At 39.6% G+C, this 16,481-nt stretch overlaps 1 long non-coding RNA gene across 3 annotated transcripts in view; it reads right to left on the bottom strand.

The window, feature by feature from the left end:
- LOC113164859 overlaps window positions 1-16,481 on the bottom strand; it is a 125,279-nt gene that overhangs the window by 12,116 nt on the left and 96,682 nt on the right. Inside the window, exon 6 of one of the 3 annotated variants that reach the window (XR_003299039.1) lies at window positions 15,771-15,847. The exons of the other annotated variants lie outside the window; for them this stretch is intronic. This is a non-coding gene — a long non-coding RNA (uncharacterized LOC113164859). Of the gene's footprint in view, window positions 1-15,770; window positions 15,848-16,481 lie in introns of those variants that run through there. 3 annotated transcript variants of the gene reach the window in all.

A 16,481-nucleotide genomic window follows, 5' to 3' on the forward strand; every position in this document is an offset into this window, starting at 1 on the left:
TGTATTAGTCTATGGTACATTATCTCGTAACAATCTCGACACAGTTTCCTCATAATTATCCAGATCTCATAATTACAACATCTTTTCTCATAATTATGAGATAGCAAATCATAATCATTAAATAAGGTCTCTACGTGTCTACAGTATGTGTCTGAATTTCTTGTGCTCCTGAAAATCCACTTTACATTTCAAACTACTTTCACTTCGGAATTGGCCAAATAGTCAACACTAAAATTTCATTCATTAACATTTATAGAAAAGAAAGAGGCCTGTGATTAGAATTTACAGATATAACAACTAAAATTGCACACAGATCATTACAAAAATATTATTAACAGCTTTACATTATTCATCTGCTCTAAAACACTGCTCTCTTTGGAAGGAAATATGATCAGGATTAAGAAATGATATATCTAGTGAGGATAATTTCTATTGGCTTGTAAAATATCACCACCCCCATTCAAAACACATCCAACAAGACCTCAGCGTTGAAAGCTCTATTATACTATGATGAATAAGGGGGAGTAAAACTGTCTTCCTTGCTATCTCAATGTAGGAGACTACCACTCCAGGCATTCTGAGTTTAGTTGGCATTCATATGACACAATGGACTTCATGTCAAAGTATATTAGTGATAAATGCAAGAGAGAGCAAGTCATGACAGGGATCACAAAGGTGGAGGTTGTATATATGTGCAGTTGTGTGCTTGTGTATCTGACTTCTGCATCAGAGACATCCGCACAGCATATCATCAGTATTCTGAATGAGTGTGTCCTGTTTCTATCAGACGCCTCATGCCCACCCCAAGCTTCCATCTCCACAATGCAAAGCACGTGTGCATCCATGCGCAGAAGCATCCACACAAATTATATCCATGCATGTGTTTAACCGTCAACTCTGAGGCAAGCAGAAGAAATTGCAATATGATGAAGATGATAATAAAGCATGCAATCACAAACTATAGCTGTAATTTGCACTCGAAATCCAATTCAAACAGAGACATTAAGAATAGGCGATGTTTTGCACTTGTTTTCTGCAATTAAAAATAAAAGAACGCTCATACTAAAGATTTTATGTACTGAACTAAAAACAGAATGGATGTAAAACCTGTGGATGATTGCATTTAAATCTCTTGCTATCAGATTCAACCTAAGGATTATATAACCCAAACCCAGGTAGAGTTGCCAGCAGATTGTTGAAAAACTTTTTCAAAGGCATTGCATGCAAATATGTTCTATACATAATGATAATAACTTATGCAAGGCAGACAGCTGAGCTTAGCTGTAAAACTAGTAACAGTGATCCTCAAAGGACCGCAATAAACCATAACCAGTTTTTTTTTGAAGTGCTGTATACTTTACATGTACTAACAGTGTACAGCTACAGTTGAACAAGAGCCACTGAGACGGTGTGATGATAATGCGGCACTGGACTGCCCTAACAAGTTAACCCTAAAAATCATGAACCATCATGCAACTCAAACACTAACCAAATAATCAATGTTAACAACTTCAGTCACTTAACAACCCTGATCAGTGCACAATGTTAATGTCTCAGCTTTTCCCATAAACAGGGTCTTTAATGACAGAACTGAAAAGAGGCCTGTCACACAGAGAGCAGAGAATCGGGGGCCTGTGTAATTAGAATCAATAATTCACTTTCCCCTTTTCTGCCACTGCTCCATTCAAATGTCCCCTCACAGACGATCGAGAGAACTTCCAAATCTCTTCAGGGTCACAGTAATTGGACTGAGATTTTTTTTCTTTGTCCTCCACTTGTTCTCTTTCCACCTCACCAAAATCTCATCAGCTAAATGCAAGGGAGACCATTCTTCTTGGGGTAATTGTCTTCGACTGCCATATGAAGTTTTTGCTGCCCTTTTCCAGGTGCTGGTATTGTTCTTTTGAGCTGGTTATTTTGGGGAGCAGCAGGGCCTTTTGGTCATTGAGTATATGGGTGCCAGGCAATAACAGAATCATGTTATTTATCCTGCTGGCTATAATGAAGCCTATTAGAGGTCTGAAAACCATTGCTTGCACTCAGTAAGTGGATGAGCAATAGGACATGGATTTCCACGAGTACTGGCTAGAATAATTATAGGAGTTCTTCAGTTTCTTCACTTGGGTGGTGGATTTAATCACCGTCAAACAAGAGGCTACCCATTGTCTGAATGTGTTCATTCAAATTATTTGACTGAAGGTAATTACACCCTGCTGTTAATGTAATGGACTTCAATTGCACATGTTCAAATTCATTTTCACTCCCTGGGCAATTTCCGTGATGAATTCATCACAATTAATATGTACGTGGATCATCATCATCATTTCCAGCATAGCCAATACTGATCACTGATCACTGTCACTGCCATCATCAACACACTCATCATGATAATTTTGACTATAATAATTATCATTGATCAGTATTGGTATGACCGTGATCATCATCATCAACATCACTGCTGTCGCCGTCACCGTTGCTGTCAAATGTAGAACTCACATCACTTTAAACTTGTGAAGTGAATCACAGTCAGTGTCAGGCAGGAGATTGCTCTGGGACATTGTAAAGATCATGGCTACCTAAACACGTCTTCGCTTCAGCACAGGCACACTACAGCTGCACAGTTCTATCTGTGGGTGTCACCCACAGAGGCATAGATAATAGCAGTTGTGAATGGCTTCTCTGTCACTCTGCCATTCCCATCTCCCTGGCTGGGATTTAATGTGACACTTATAGCTATTGCATGGCTTAGCCCCCAGATAGCAGGGGAACCATGCCTGAATGGAAATGAGATTGTCATCTGTCAGCTTCCCATCAAACAACTGGAAGACTGACAAAGTGAGTGGAGGAAACATTGAGAGAAATACTGGGCGATGGAGAGGAAGAGGAACCCTGTAAATGCCTATTATTTTCAACCCCCATCTTTGATGCCCCTCTCTGAAAACGGCAGTACTAGCATCGCTCACATTGCACGGAATACAAATGTAGATAGACATGAATCATTTGCTAATCTCATGCAGGGCTATCAACCAGTGGGATTTTGCATTTTTTCTACATGATGTAACCAACTGGTAGTGCATGGATGCAAAAAAGCAGCAGGTTTCCACTTACATGTGACCTAAAAAAAGAGACTCTGCAAAACACAACAACAACCACCACTACAGAGACTTTGCAGACCCACAGACAACATAAGCCACTTTTGTTATTTCATGATCTGTTCCTCAGATATGAAGTGCAGTGTGTAAGCATTTGGACAGTGAAACATTTTTCTTCTCTTCATTGTTTTGGCTCTAGTCCAGCACACTGGAGTCGAAATGAAACAATGACTATAAGGTTAAACTGCTTACCTTCAGGTTTAAAGGTATTTGATGTTGTGGGATTTCAGACCGTCAGCGATTGCTATGGTTTTGACTGAGGCTGCCCTGGTGGCATATGCATTGATGTACAGATTGTGTCTGGCCAGGGAGATTTCCTTTAAACCAGGATTGCCCCTTCCCCTTCTCTAAACCTTTCCCTATCTCTCTCCCTTTAACTCCCGCCATCTCATTCTTTTGTCCACTAAAACATAACAAATATTAAAGATGAAAATCTGCACTTCAATGTCTGATCATAGTTTATTTAAACATTTATGTTCCTATGTTCTTTATGTTTATGCAGAATTAAAAATGGCAAAAATTTAATTTTACAAAAAACTCTAAGTCTGTCCTGCATGAGTATATTACCTAAGACCAGCCTAAGGAACCTTATCCAAGCCTCTTAAAGGTGACAGCGGTGGAGAGCAGGAGGACAGTGAGCTGAAATCAAATTAGCATCACAATAAATCAGCAGTAGGGACAGCAGTCGGAGTAAAGGTGAGGGAAGAAGGCCATGGATTTTCTGCCATAGAGGCGACTTGCTGTCAATCAGATGCCTGGGGGAGTGCCATCTACAAAGACCTCAAAGGAACACACACCTACATGCATGCTGCCCACATGCACACTAGCCATTAGTTGTCATAGTCACGTCATATACACTGTGACACACACAAGATTCTTCAAAAATAAGAAATCATTGACTGTGGCTAAGTTGACTGGGTGTGTTGACAGCACAGTGATCGATATTGATGTTCCGCGTAACAGTGAAAGCAGAACTTACTAATATACTGTAGGTACCTTGAACTGCATTATTGCACAGCACATACACAGAGATGTACACAAGCGCACACACGTACCAGTTGGTAATTAGTCAGCCTGACAGAACATCCCATGGCAAGTCAGGACAACTACAACTGAATTAGACCACAGTAGCTATTGCTGCAAACATACACAGTCACAGACGCACACACAGTCACCAGGGAGGGTCTCCACACAGTATGAGGGCCTAATTAAGACACAGAGATAATTGGGAAATGGAGGGGGGGGGTCATGTTTATATCAAAGAGATGTTCAATTACTCAGAGTAACAGAACATGGGCACAAACAGCAACAATACTTTCCCATGGGGGGTCACACAGAAAAAGAGGAAGGTGCTGGGGGAAAGGGAAAGGACAGAAGCCACAGACAAGCACATACACAGAGACACAAAGGCATACACTAAAGGGATATCTGCCAAATTTAGAAAGAGAGAGGCAGGGTGAGAAGTCCCAGTATAAGAGAGAGAGCAGGAGGAGGGATGAAGGGAGAGAGAGAAAAAGAGAGAACACCAGATGAAAAATGAGGTTTCCTTGCAGACAGGCCTCAGACGACACCACACATTCCCAACACAGCAGAGCCTTGGGGATACACAGGGAATTTTGGGTAATGCGGTCCGACATGCCACAGCTCAGTGGCCCCCTGACTGGCTGCTCTGATTGGCCCGACGAGCTCGCAGGTCATCAAGGATGCTCCTGATTGGCTGCTGCGTTTCTTGAGGCAGCCTGTGAGATTGCAGTTTATGTAGGTTTGTCCTCACACTAAGGTCGGTAAGCAGCTGAAACTAAACTACACAGCATTTATCAACACCAGGCAATGGCATGGTCTCACTCCTGTGCTAAAACTGGATGAGACACACAGAGAATTTTTGCCTTTTATCTCACAGAAAAATCTCACTATTTTACTTTAGGTCATCATATTATTGAAAGATGTTTGTGCAGGAATATATAATGAACAGACTCAGCGTATGCTCTGAAACCCTCGAGGTACTTACAGGAATAAATGCATTTACCTCCAACTATTATCTCCAGGAAACACCATCATTGAATCACATCATTATGTAAAGGCAATATCACTGTATCCATTACACACATCTTAAAAAGTAATTTTGACAGTGTGTGTTTATGTGAGTGTAAATACATTTATAATTGATCGTCTTTTCAGGAATAGCCAAGCTGAGAAAATAAAATAATAAAAATAATTATGATAGTAATAATAATAAATTCTTGTGGGCAGGCAGCCGCCTTTAATGTGCCAAAGGTTCAGGGTTCAGTGTCTTGTTCAGGGACAGTTTAACATGTGGCCAGGCACCGGCAGTCAAACCACCTATCATGGGGTTCATGGATGACTGCCCTACCAACTGAGTGCCAGTCACCCCAATATATGAAGTCATATTAGTTTATTGCAGGAATGATTAATTGGAAAGCAGAGAGCTCAACTGTGGCTCTATTCTTTGTGGCATTTGGTACAAATGGGCTCTTCTTTACTTGCATTGTATTGCATGTTACCTAACAATGTATTGCATATTAGCAAACATATTAATTATCATAAAGACATGATGACACAATTTTAATATGGGTTTTTACCCACTGCATGCGTGATTTGCTGTTGCCCTTTCTCAATGTGAATTTAAGGTCATCCGTTTCTGTATACCCCCTAGCAAAAATTTGTGCTCGAGCAAATGTTAAAGGCTATCCCTCACCTCTTCCTCTTTATATACTGGGATTCTCTCTCTACCTCCATTTCTCTCTACTTCACAGATACAGATTGTGCTATTATGAATGAGCAGCCTAATGAAGGATCCATCTTCTGTGATTAACATTTTCCCAGGCCTGGGAATTGTCTGTGGGTTCAATTATCACTCAGGAGCCCACCTATTGTTCAGGTGGCATGCGCCTGCTAAGTGGAGGTTTATACCTTCAACACTGTGCATTAGTGCACATCAATTATGCAGGTGGCAGCAATTACATATTTATGTATTCTGATAATTACATTTTTAATACAGCAGATGTCAGCCTCATTTATAGCAGTTAATGAAAATGAATGACAGACATTTTACAGTGAGAAGTTCATAGGAGTGCTGAAAAGTATGTGCCTGAGAGTCAGTTGTGCATGGATGAGTTTGGCTCTGTTGTGAATAAAAATGATGTCTCCTTTATTGATTAGAAAAGCTTAAGTAACATGAAGATATAATTTCGTTGTAAGGATCATGATGAATTTGCGTAATCATGCACAAAATACTGATCTACAAAATGGCTGCTGTGCATTAATCTCCTATTTGTACCTGTGGTTTTCAGTCATAGGGAGAGTGGAGCTTATAACCATGCAATACATCATGTACTCTATACACCATTATTTCCCACTCAACTCTGTCAGGTTATGAAAGCCACAGAACATGCCAATCAGCTCCTCTATGTTGTCAACTAATTCTGCAGCCCTCTTGCATAACCAGAGCTGTATGCTATAAAAGGAACTAACTGGGGAAAAAGTTGCAGGGAAGGAATAAGAAGCATGAGCATTGACACTCCTAAAGAGTGAAAGGACCATCTACTCAAATTCATGATGGCATTTTGTCCAGCTACCGACATCTGAAAAGTGAGTCACCAGCTATGAGTGGCATCTCTACAAAAGCAGCCCAGGACAGAGTTGACAGCAATTTAACTGCAATTTGTTCTTATTTCTGAGGAAAATGTTAGGTTTACTGTCTGCTTATTTGTACCAATGTAAGACTCATCATAACATGGCCCTAGGTGAATGACTTCACACATTAATGTGGTGGTCACGTTTCCAGAAATATCTGTCTCCCACAACAAGGAGTAAAAATAAAATTAGTGCACATGGGGAACGTCATCACAGAATGTAGCCTTTTGGCATGAATCCTACTTCAAACCTTCCTGTTGTCATTGTGTGAAATATTTGGCAGCCAGTAGGTGGACTGCTGTGGTCATTGTCATCAGCAAAGATATTTCTGAGATGAAATCTAAATGCAGATCTCATGAAGCATTTGCCAAGTGCAAAGAGGGTAACCAGAGGGAAATAAGTACTGTATAATTGAATAAAACATAGGAGGCCTTCAGTCCCACTTAGCTCTGACAGGGGAGCTACTACTATAAAGAGTCCCTGCCTGACTTTTGGGAGATAAAATTTGTCATAATTTACAAATGGTTTTTGAATTATTTTTTCGACTACAGAATGCCATAGATTAGAAAATGAAAGCTGTTGCAGCCACCCAGTCTGAGCAAGTATAAAAATGGTCTTGCTTTTCAAACTATTGGCATATTTCTTTGGATTACACCATGTTGTTGTGTCCTTGTTTTACATGTTTTTCTTATTACAGCTCATTTGTTTTATAAAGTACAAAGTCATTTCTTGACAGATGATTAGATATTCTGAATACAGCCTTATCTGTGAAGCTTATTGGCTATGAAGTGCAAAATTGGGCATGACTCCCCTGGGTGTAGGCCAACACTTCTGTCTGGGCTTAGTTAAGTTTATGGAGCTTGTGCATCACAGCAACTTGGCAGAGGAGGACCTCACACAGACAGAGAAAACTGTGAAAATGAGTGTGATGTTAACAAGACATGCAGGAGCCATTGTGACATCCACAGACTTTGGCTTCTTTTCACTCTCCAATGCCAGTGCTGTGTTGTTGACTTGTTTGATGGCAGGCAAAGTTAAGGGCATATGTAAATGATTACTGATCAATACCTGCCAGCACTTCCAGCAGAGAAACTAGGCCTAAGCTGTAGCTGCAATTCATTCCTGCCTATCAACCACGGACTTCTGCCCTAAATTGAAAATCCAATACTCATTTATGGAGCTCTAGATATTGTGATGAATTAAAATTTCGTCATGCTGTCAGTTTGTTACCTCCTTTCTCCACTGGTGAATCATGGGGTGGAAAAGCAGAGTTCGTCTTCCTTACTGTATTTCATTCGTTCATCCTCCTTCCCCAGTTTTTTGCTGAGGGAAAGGCTTGAGAATGAAAGAGATGTCAAAAGTAAAAAAAAACTGTCATAAAAATGACAGGCCAGTGTCAAAACAATTCGCCCGCAGTAATATTTGTGCAAAGGAGCTTTAACATGGTGACAGAAATACACATGCAATATTCATTAGATCTCAGGAGCTTCTCAGATGGGTTTCATGTGTGAGCTGGTGATTGACTGGCTTATAATTGTCTTGGTCATAAATCAAGCAACACTGACAAGGACAAAAAGGACATTCAACAAAGATGTGAAATGTGAGAGAATGCCAAGACTCACATTGAGCTAACAAGCTGTGCCAGTAAACAATGTTGTCCTAGTGTCCGCATTATTTGACAATGAAATTAATACTCCATAACAGAGGAGGTTGAATAAATTAAGTAAACAAGTATCCAATCAAAAATTAAAACAATTTTGAACAAGAAAACGATTATGCTTGATAATCCTCAGACATGATGACTTTCAAGAGCAGTTTTTTCATTAAACCTTTTCCTCTTGTGTTGTTCAAGCCTCAATGGTGAAGCTTCACTGCAACCTGTTGCCTTGGAGACAGTATAGCTCCAAAACGGTTGTGTTTTGGTTGTGGCAGTAACAAGGAGATGAACAATGTTAGATTTGCTCCAAAGCTGTGTATGCTTCCTGACTTCCTGAGACTTTAACAGTTGAGCATGACCACGTTCACAGGTAAGAGGCTTACACCGTCATACATACGTTGACACCAGCTAATGCTTTGCATGTTATGTTCTACAGTTCTACAGTCCTACAGTTCTTCCATATGATCAGTTGTTGTTTAAAACCAGCACCTTCAATAGTTCAACAACAACCAACCGGAAAGTTGTCAACTCATGAAAGATAGAGGAAGTCATTATTATATATTGCTAGTAATTAAGTACAGCAAATTGCAACCGGTTATTATCTCCTAATTAAGTCTTTGTCAGTATTCACCTCCCTCTCCTCCTGTTGCATCATCATCACCACCAACAGCATCCTTTTGTTCTGTCTCTGTACTGTAACTACCCCCTTTGTGCCCTAAATCCTTCACAGAGCCTCTGCTGCACATTTTGTCGCAATACATCTCCTTCTTTTCCAGCTTTCACATTTTAACCATTTCCACTATTTCTTCCAGAACATCTTAGCACACAATAATCCCAAGGAGCAATATGCTGCTTCTCTCCACTGGGGAAACAAGCAGGAAATTGATGGATGAGCTGGCTGGAGCTTGCCATTTCCCAAATCAAGTCCCGAGGATCTTAAAAGCAAAGGGGATGAAAACAGTATGGGGCACTGCTGGTATCAATCTGCCCACTGCCTATCCCTGACGGATGGCCCAAACAACTATCCATAATTACCTGCTTGTTAACAGCAGAGAGAACACAGTGGACCATGGGAGATGTCCCTCCACTCCAACATGCTTTTCAGTCACTGCTATGTCCTCTTCTTTTTATGGATACAGCTATGAGAAACCTTAGGATGTTTCTCTCATTGTATCTTGTTCAGAGAGAGAGAGAGAGAGAGAGAGAGAGGCATCAGTCATCAAACTCTGGCTTAAGAACAACCTTGCGACGGTCAATGTAATGGAGTGCTGCCCAGCAAGTCCGGACCCACAGATTGATGCTGGTGTGTTGATTTATGCCAAGGCACACCCGCCCAAGTTAGCGGAGGCCTGACAGCTTTATTGATAAATTAAGCATGTGGCTACTTGAAAGCATAAATCTCTCAACTAGGGCTGCACAATTTGGTGAAAACATAATATTGTGATTATTGTGATCAATATTGCCATTGAGACTTAATAAATATGTGGTATCACAACTCTACTTATCTTATCAAGGACAATACACATGGTCTATTAATTATATGTATATTTCTCAACTCAAACATTCAAAGTTGCATAAAACCTGTTCTACTATTAACTTTTAATATCATATTATTATTAGATTTTTAGATTATTATTGTAGACTATTATTCATATTATTATTATTAGATTATTAGATTAATTTAATCACAACTTTTTACAGTTAAATAATCACACAGACTTGATAGTTGCAATTGTAATCGTGCAGCACTACGCTCCACTCTTCTAAATGCTTTTTTGTCATTCCTCAGAAGCTAATCTGAAGTGTTGTTTTGAAGTACTGTCAGCCCGAAAGCTACTGTGTCTGAATAGTCTGTTTTTGTTTTACTGGTGTCTACAAATATCAGTTTGGGATGAGAATTCAAGGTCACAAAAATAAGCCTTTTAAAGCAGTAGAGTCACTGGACTGGAACTTCTTGTTAAATTCAGAGTCAATGTTTAGCTCACTTTGATCTCTCAGTTCAAATGTTGCCAAGTGGATCTAAGTGAAACTGATGCAAAAGAAGTTTTGACTGTAAAAACTGGTCAGGCCTACCGCAGCAAATTAGTGGCAGAACTGACTATGTAGGTCATAGACACCCTTTTAACATCCACTATCGTTATTTGATCAGAGTTAACAAAGCTGATCAAATAACAAGCCAACTCAAGCAGGAGGGAAACAAATCTTAAACCAAGGGCCTAGACCAATCCATCAGGGAGCTGAACAGGACGAGAGGAGGAGCCTCAAAGGAAATTAAATCAAAGGGAACAACACAAGGACTAAGATGGAGAGATAATGTCTACACCCCCCCCACACACACACACTCTTCTTCACATTCCCCTCCACATTCCTCTTCATCGTCACTACCACCAGACAGATGGATGCACTTTTGAAGAGAAGTCCAAGGAAACTTTTAATGAACAAGAAGCTGGCTGAAGAGCTTTTTGAATTATCTCATGGTCGATAAGCACCCCACAGCGCAAATGGCACTGCGAAGGGCTTTGGTCAGATAAACAGCATCTTTTCAGAAGGAAAACAGAGGAGAGAGCTGACACTCGAGCAGAGATTAGCAGGGTCTCTTTTCATGGATTGTCAGGACCATTGGACAGGAGTTGAATCTGTGTAAGAGAGCTCTAAGAGGAGGAGTCACTTGCAAAAATGTCTGTTAAATTATTTTGTTTTTCACCTTTGTCATGAAAATGTGTTACATGACATGATTACCAGCTAATTAAAGCAATAAAAAAAAAATAAACTGTCTGGACAATTTTATATAGCTATTAATTAATATATTAGAGATCAGCCAGAAAATCCAATCCACAGATCAAAGCCTACTGTGTTTGACCTTTATGAGCTCTGTCACAATCTCTCTTTGATATCCTTGGATTAAAGGAGTACTGCCATTAGAAGTGTGGCAACTGCATCGGGGTTAGACATCGAAGGTAGAGGCCCAGGCATGTAACACTAATATACAAGCATGATGGATGGTGGTATCACAACCTGTTGTTACTGGACACATTTGCAGTATACTCACTAACAGAATTATGCAAGCCAGTGCGGCGCATATGCAGCATGTGGGAAGGAAGGAAAGATTCTTGATTTTCTCTACAAACAATTACAAAAATCACAAAGACTCAATAAACACGTACATATTGCTACACATACTGCAAATCCTGGATTCTGCTTATGGTGAAAATTTTTATATCACACTAGACAGAAGACTTGTTTCCATATTTTCCCAGGAGAAGTCTTCGTTCTCAGAGTGCAGGTCTACTTGTGGTTTCCAGATGTAGAATAGGAGGCAGAGTCCACCCTGAGCCTGGTTCTGCTGGAGGTTTCTTCCTCTAAAGGGAGTATTTCCTCTTCACTGTCGCCTACTGCTGCACAGTGGGGTGGTTGGGTTTTCTATATAATTCTGTAAACAGGTATATTTTGTAAGGTCTTAAACCTTTAACACTGTAAAGTGCCTTAAGATGACTTCTGTTGTGATTTGTTGTGATTTTAAAATTAATTTAATTAATTCAGGTAACACTATGATTTTTTCATGATTTATTCCACCTACTTTTGGTTTAATAATAACCTCATAATTAAACGTTTGCAATTGTTTTTATCAAGTTATATTTAAATTTTAAATTTGTGTTAAAATCGCAACAGAATCTGTGAATAGTGGTGCATAAAAAAGCCACAGTGAAAAAGAGCTTTTCCATTCATGTCCTAATTTTAATAATTCTGTAGGTAAGTTATTTTGTTAATTTCCACAGGTTTACACAACAGCACAATAAGGTGCCATTTCTCTATGTCCAACAATCTCATCCACAGTTTGAATACAACACTTTACTATGGAGTGACCAAGAAAGCAGCAGGCAGAGTAGTTGTAACACATGCCAAACATTGTGGCCCACAGCAGAATGGATGAACTGTTTGCTACCCGGATATTTGTGCACACCCAAATTGAATGAGTGACGCTAACAGAAGGCAGAAGCCAGATGGTACATATTTGGTTTAAACATGCAAAATCACCGGTAAGATCGCTTAAATATGTTTATTGTAGAGAATTCCTCAGCTTTAGAAACTACTGAATAATGCAATAAAAATAAGAAGTACATTGCCACACAGTGTTTGAATTAATTATGGAAGATATGTTTTAGGGATGTCACACATCACACTGTCAATGTAAGTTAGTCAAATGACATTTTCTGCAGCCTGTGCCTTTAAAATGGGTCTGCCATTAGTCTGCACTGCAGATGAGAAGTCAAGCCATTTGAGCCACCAATGGTACACTTCATTGACCCCACCAGTATTAATGAGACCTACCTGCTTGCCTAATGGACAGTCTCCCACTGGGAGCTGGAATGGCTGGGTTTGATCCCAGCAAGACCAGTATAATTATCTGAGTGCAGTTGTGTGTATTGTTTGGTCCAAAGTAAGTTAGTGGTGAGCCTGCAGAGACCAACCTTCAACAGAGCTTTAAAATATTTATTGAGCTGTGAAGGTGAATGTTTTAATGACCTCTCATAAGCAGGGAGGTATACTATGTGGTTAATGTGGTAAATGGGATGCACCCTTAATTGAGCTGAGCTTTGCACATTAACCCAGGTGAGATGATACGCATTGATAATTTTTTAAGGAAGAAGCATTTTTAACTCAGCAGTTTTAAACTGGATAGCTAAATGTATTATTACAAAGTTGCTGAATGATGTTAAGTATCATTCTAGCGCACAACCTATGAAACTGTAGAGACATATGAATGTTTTGCAAAGTCAAAATGATGTAAATGACTGAGAAAATTACACCCTCCGTGATTTCTTCTTGTTTTTATTTCCCTAAGGAAACTACTTCACACTCTGCCTCAGCAAGCAGTAAACATAAACTGTCAGCTCCGATTTGCAATTTTACCAAACAAACTTCTATCTCCACGTAAAGCCCGTTAGGCCCAATCAATGCCAACAAACTGACACCCGCAGATGAATCTGTTTGAAAAATCCCTTACCCTGGAGAATAGGCCAGCAGAGAGTGCCTTGGCATTCTTAAAGAGCTATCCGTTATTACGATCTGAGCACATGCCAGAATGAGATGATATACAAACATAATATAATTTGTTAAAGCTTATCATGCATGAAATATAATTTTTCAGTATGGCGGGAGCAGAGAAATAGCAAAGAATGCATTTCTTTGGGTAATTTCCAATTTTTTAAGCTACTTGTTTTGTTGTTGCTACAATCCTTTAATGGGAATAGTGTGTAATGTAGTAAAAAAAAAAAAAACATGTTAGCTAGATTAATGTAAATGTCAGTGAACTACATGGACTATGTTCAATGTTGTATCAGAATGCACAAGTGATATGAGGAAAAACATGAATGACAAAAAATATTTCAAAATATGACAGACATGACCTTTGTTTCTATACTGTATGTTTGCAAATATCCATAGGAAATATAGAAAATCATTAAACTTTTAAAAATGTGCATCACTTTTGAACAGAAAAACAAAGTCTGAACACTCTAAACTTAAAGTGCAAATATGATTAAATTCAGGTCAGCTTCACTCAGCCAAGTAATGTGAAAGACATCCAGGAGTCCTTCAGATCTGTGTTAGTGCTGCCTCTGTGGATTTAGTGGGTCAAAGAGAGCTAGGCACAGCAGGAAGGTATGAGCTCTGTGGGAAGAGTGCAAGGTACCAGACAAGGTCTGAGGAAGGGCAACTTTTGATTAAGACCTTTCTACCACAGTGCTTATTTGGAATTTCCACAGTGCTGCTTTAATACAGTAAGGTTACACATATTGGCAACCCTGTTAGGTTTTACCTCTGGGTCAAGAGCAGGGTGCAGTGGCAGTTGAATAGCAGCACACTATGTTGGTAGTTTCTATTAAAAATCTACGGGTTTGTTATCAGATTTGCACAGCACATATTTCACCTAGATGACAAGTTGTGTCTATGTGTGGGAAGCATGTGGTGATTTGTTAGGAAATTGGGTCACTGCTGAAGAAAAAATAGGATTCCCATACATATATACTAGAAGTTGAAGTGGTCCAGTAAGATCCTCCCTGTCAGCATGCTTGCATCACTAAATCACTTTTTATATGTGCACAGCAAACTGTTTTAGCCATTTGAAGTGCATCATCAAAGTTTCCATATGTAACTGAGGCCTGTAAATGTGTATGTTTCATTATCTAAATGTTTACTCTGTGAGGTAATTATTTAATGGAGGCTACCAATGAAAAACCTATTTCAGACTTTATCTGCCTCTGTGTTGTTAGCCTTTATAAAACACAACCAGGACACACTCTCCTTAGTGATTCGTTGAGCCTGTGGCTATGGGACTTAGCAGTGACTCTGGCTCTGATGTGCTAACAGATGATACCTGAACACTACTGGAGAGGAATCCAAGCACTGATGCCTAGTCAGGGCTCAGGAACGCAGTCTGATGGACCACCCCACGGGACAAAAGTAGCTACCCAAGCATGGCAGACAGGAGAGAGAGAGAGAGTAGGAAGGTAAGGAAGTTTAGCTATAAGGGAAAGGAAAGAAAACTGAAGAGCAAAGAAACAAGATGAGACAAGGGGGAGAGGAAGTACTGTGGAATAAGGGTGACCACATGTAAGACAAGACATGGTCAGTTACCCCTCTGCACTTCAGCAAAACTTGAAGCTGGAGGGTAAAAGACGGAAAGGTTAAAAAGCAGTGGCACTAGTCCAAGAGTACAGTTGTTTCTAAAATCACAGAGAAACTAAATGAACAAAGAAATAGAGCAGTGCCAAGGCTGGGGGGGTAAAATGTGTACCACATAAAGCACAACTTTGTTGACATACAAATGGGCATGTTTTATCGCATGCCATCTCTTGTTCTCCCTTCCCATATTTCCCGTCTGTCTCTCGTTTGTATACTGTCAAAGGTAAAAAGAGCACAAAATAATTCTTAAAAACTATGGTAAAGAGTTAATTAATCAAAAAAGTCTAATATCCTGGATGAGGATAGACCCTGACACTGATGTTATTATGGGATCAAGTGTTGCTCAGATGGGATGGAGCCACAAAACATTTAGGGTTTTGTTCTTTTCAAGATAAAATTCACAATTTCCGCTATGAGTTACATTCAGTCACAGTGGACTACCAATATCTAGTACCACAGCAATCCTTGGTGCATAATATTGTCTTATTTATCTCTGTGCATGCCAAGTGGACAGACAAATGTGGGAATAATACAGCAATAACTACAATAATATGATAATAATACAGCAGTATCAGATTGCTAATTAGTATGGGCACATACCCTTGTGAATCACATGTGAAAACAAAGTACCATGTGTTCAAGATCAGTGTTTCCATCTGAGATCACTCCATTTGGGATTTTTTGTCTACCAGTATTATAGCTGCAAAAAATAAAAAAAAAAATACATCAGTAAAGCGCTCATTGCATAGACATGCTACTCAGCTCTCAATTGTAAAAAGCACAAACAGTACAATAACTAGAAATTAATCATTTGTAATGACTTTAAGCAGCAAATATTAACTTGGATTCCCATCACATTAGAACTCTTTGTTCAGGTGAAACAATCAGCAATGAGTGTGAATGTGGTGTCTTTGGAATTGGGCCTGATCAAGCAACTGTGGAGATTACGGCTGCACTGTGGTGTGGCCTGCAGCTGAGAGTGCAAGATCTCTGCCAACAAAAGTTAAGACAGAGACACGACAGGAGCATTAACAGGCTTCTGAAAATCTTGCTCAGAAAATTCTGCTACAAACGAAGTTTTCTCATGTGTTATTGAGTGGAAAGGCGGCCTTTATGGCAAAGGCACATCTTAGTCACGGCTAAGCAGCAGTGTAAGCAAGGATTACATTATTGTTTCCTTCAGTTGTTGAAGCCAGACAAAACTGCCAAACTGATCATGACCATGACGACAATGGCAGAATTTGTGTCCCAGTACATAATCTCACAATAATATCACTTAATTAGAACAAATGACACTCAGAATAATAATAAAATAATCAGTAACAGAATTTTCA

This window comes from Anabas testudineus, chromosome 23 (genome assembly GCF_900324465.2).
Source record: "Anabas testudineus chromosome 23, fAnaTes1.2, whole genome shotgun sequence".
NCBI classification, from domain to species: Eukaryota; Metazoa; Chordata; class Actinopteri; order Anabantiformes; family Anabantidae; genus Anabas; species Anabas testudineus.